Genomic DNA, 4,400 nt, shown 5'->3' on the forward strand with positions numbered 1-4,400 from the left:
TTAAAACGATTTTTAACTCGAAAAAAAAAATGTATAAAGGGGTTCATTTTGACGATTTTCTGATGTTCATACACTAGGGGTGGTTTTAAATATTCTTTCCGGTAGTTCTTACCCCCCTGAAAAAACTTGTTCGAAAAAAACTGTATAAAGGGGTTTATTTTGATGATTTTCTGATTTTGATACCCCGGTGGTGGTTTTAAATATTCTTTCCGGCAGTTCTTCCTCCCCTGAAAAAACTTGTTATATAAGAAGGTAAATTAAACGTATGTGTAACTTAAAAAAAACTGTATAAAGGCGGTCATTTCGACGATTTTCCGATTTTCATATACTAATGGTGGTTTTAAATATTCTTTCCGGCAGTTTTTCCCCCCTGAAAAAACTTGTTCTATAAGAAGGTAAATTAAACGTATTTTTAACTCGAAAAAAAACTGTATAAAGGGGTTCATTTTGATGATTTTTTGATATTGATACACTAGCGGTGGTTTTAAATATTCTTTCTGGCGGTTCTTACACCTCTGAAAAAACTTGTTCTATAACAAGGTAAATTAACACTATCGTTTCTTGGATAAAAAAGTGTATAAAGGCGGTCATTCGGCACATTCATGAAATATTAGCTTACGTGACATCGCACTCACTGGTAAAGGACGTTTGATTGACAAAATTTAATAAATTGTCAGAACACACCAGACCGAACAAACGACAAAGTTACTAGTATCCCTATGGGTATAGGAACCCTAGACGTTAGACACGAGAGCGAAAGGTGGTGAGTGGCCAGTAGCGCAACTAACAGTTCAAACTAAGCCCGCGAGTCTTCAAATGCAGAAGTAGACCAGTCATGAAACACGAATATACCTAAAGGCGTTGTAATTTTGAATAAAATTTTACTTTTTCAACCGAAAACAGGTGACAAAAGGTGACAAACACCAAAATAGGTGAAAACGGTGACAAGTTCCTGAAATAGGTGGCAAAAGGTATCCCTGGCGGACGAAAGGAACCGAATGGAGCCTCTGCAAAGTACCCGTAATGACCCCATTTGGTTCCTTTTTTAAGAACTGGAAAATCGACTTTGAAATTGTTGAAATTCCAATTCTTCTTTAAAATTCCCTATTAGAAAGTCACGAAATAATTGCAATAATTTTTTTTTTGCAATGATAAAAAGTTAAAAAAATATATAAGACGTATAACGCCTGTTGACTACTACACTTCAAACGCAACGCCTGTAAGTAGCAGTCAACAGGCTTTATACGTCTCATTTTTTTTTTAACTTTTTACTGTTGCAAAATAAAACTATTGCGTTTATTCCGTGACCTTCTATAAGAAATTTTAACGTAGAATCCGAATTTTGACAGAAAATTTCGTTCCATTTTCGTAATTGCCAGTAATACAAAAAAAATGTTATTCAATTATTGAAGTAATTTTATATACTATCAAATTTCGTCTAAATTTGGAAATAACAGTTAAAGTATAGCAAAAAGTTACCTTTTTTCGGTCATTAACGTCATGGCACGAGACTTTCGGTAGGGTCCTTGCTCTCCAAATGAAAATTATATTTAACAAACATATATTTTTTAGTTTCACGCAGACTTTTCAAGTATTATACTAACAAACAGGTACTCAATAACGCGACTTATAATTCCTCGTCATCGGCATCGAAGTTGTCCTGTACAATGGCATTAACTTGACCACCTTCTCCTCCCTCGTCTGACTCATGCTCTGTAGTCCCAGAGTCTGAACCTTCTTCTTTTAGCGCATTCCCGACATCACTGTCACTTTCAAGGTAAACTTCGTGGTTTCTTCTGGCGGCATCCATTAATCTCCTCATTTCAGACCTTTAAATTATAGAAATCATTTCCTTTAAATTCTAAAAATAAATTGAAAATTCATTGACATCTTTTTAAACGTCCTCAACTATTTAGAATCTTTTGAAACTTCTTGAAAATTTCAAAATCTCTTGAAAATTCCCTGTAATTTTAAAAAGACCCTAAAATATTTTTAATCTTGTAAAGTCTCATACTACATTATTGAAATCAATTGAAAATTCCTTGAAATCTATTAAAATATATCAAATCTTTCAAAATTGTATATTAAATTACCTTAGCCAATTGCATGATGTAATAGAGAAAGGTGTGTTACCACGCACGACCAATGCAAAAAACTTCCGAAAATCCGCCATATTGAGAAAAGAACTAATCAAAACTTTTTGCGGGAATTCAAATTTTTAGTATTATGTAATATAATTACACTGGTATTTGCTGCTAGATCGTTCAAAAGTAAAAAGTTATAAACAAATAATAAGAGTCCAAAAATAAGCTAAATGCATCTTATATATTGGAAATAATTTTTTATGAACTTCATGGTAACTTTTTATCAAGCGAAGATTTAATTTTTACGAAGCTTGCAAAAAAAGGTGACGAAAAGACGAATGAGGAATTTAAAATTCCTATGGACGCTTTGATGTGTTTAGTAAGAACTAAGATATGCATCAGAGTAAGGGAATTGAATAGTTTAAGAAAATAATCTAACCCAGTTATTCGCATTGCTGCACGCACCGCAGCCAATAGAAAGCATATTTCTTAAATATTTATAAGTTCATAAAATGTATTGATAAATTTTTTTGTTATATATTTATTTTGTTGAAAAAAATATGATTAAGAAAATATATTTAGTCTTATTTTCATTCGCGAAATTCCGTTCTACTAAAATACAGTTTCATTCACATTGTCGGCATGGTTTTTGTACGATTGCAGTTCACATATTTTTCATTATTCCATTTGTATACATTCTAAAGTTGAAAAATTTGATAATGCATTTCATATTTAAGAATAACAAAACGATTCATACATTTCTTCTGCAAGTTTTGAGCGAATAGAAAAATATTACTTAATTTTCCTTGCTTTGAAATTTGATTTCGCGCAAATTCCTCAGGTTAGTGGATTCTTGGATATGGCGGCGTTTTGGAAGTGCGCAGAACCGGGCGAAAATTCGTCTTTCAAGGGAGCACACCTTTCTCTATTACATCATGCGCAATTGGGAATTTCTTTGAAAATTCTTAAATACTCTAAAATATTGCAATTCCTTCCAAATATTTTGACATAACTTAAACTCTTTTCAAAAGATTTTTAAACCACTTTTGAATTTTTTGTTAAATAACCCTTCTAACTTTTAGATACCCTAAAAATTTTGTAACTCAAAATTTTGAGAGTTCCAAGAGTTCCGATCACAATTCTAGTAGCCCCTTAAATAGTGATACAAAAAAGTCTAATGACATTTTCCGATAAACTTAAAATCCAAAAACCCATAACACTTATTACATACCCGAAAACTTCGAAATTCAAAATTTTGAGAATTCCAGGAGTTTTGAGCATATTATCAGAAAATGTTATCAGACTGTTTTGTAGTAATATTCAGGGGGATACCAGAACTCTTGGAACTCTTTTGAAAAATTTCTGTGAAATTTTTGGATTTTCAAAAAGGACTAACTTTCGAGTTTTCAAGTTGTTTAACATTATTTTATTGTAGAACTCTAGATGTTATTTGGAACTACAGGATTAGTAAAGAAAATGATGATTTTTTTAATTAGGAGGGTAAGCTTAATTTGAAAAAAAAATGTTGGTCAAATTGTTTGGAATTATTTTCGAAAAGTATCAAGAACTCTAGAACTATGCTGAATGTAACCAGAACTCTAAAAAAATTTTTTTCAAAAAGTGTGGGGGAATGTGAACTTAGCCCCAAATTTTGAAAAATCCATTTTTAGAGTGTTTATACGCCAGAACTATTTCTAAATGTTATCAGGAACTATTCAAAAGGATGTCAGAACTCTAAAAAAAATTTGAAATTTTGAAAGTGTGGGGCCAAGTTCACACGAATTTGATAAATAAATTTTAATAGTAGATTTCATAAATTAATAACATAAATAGCAATTAATGCCATTATCATGGTTTTATGCCGATTGTCTCCGCCAGTCTACCACAAAAGGCGAATTAAAAAAATGGTTCAATCCTCAACCAAAACAGATTAATTCTAAACGAAATAGTTTCATTTTTAATCAAAACCGAGACTTGAGGTTGTAAAAATAGGCAAGTAAACCCACACTCAATAATTTGGATTTAGGGGGGGGGGGGTATAAAAAATCGGCTTGCCTGGCGGACACATTCTTATCGCTCGCAAGTATGTACTTGATCCACCATTTGGGCACAGCCTTTTCAAAATGAAAGGTCAAAACATCGACAACCGCAATTTGGTGATAGTGAACTCTTTCGGGAAGATTACGAAATCCGTGGCGACAAAGTTTTATTGTGAATTCCTATAGGATTTTTTCGAGAAACACGAAACTGAAAGTTTTAAATCGATATCTCTAATAGTTTTCGATACATCAATTTTTTATGTTAAAATTATTGACT

The sequence above is a fragment of the Belonocnema kinseyi genome, chromosome 3 (assembly GCF_010883055.1).
Source record: "Belonocnema kinseyi isolate 2016_QV_RU_SX_M_011 chromosome 3, B_treatae_v1, whole genome shotgun sequence".
NCBI lineage: Eukaryota > Metazoa > Arthropoda > Insecta > Hymenoptera > Cynipidae > Belonocnema > Belonocnema kinseyi.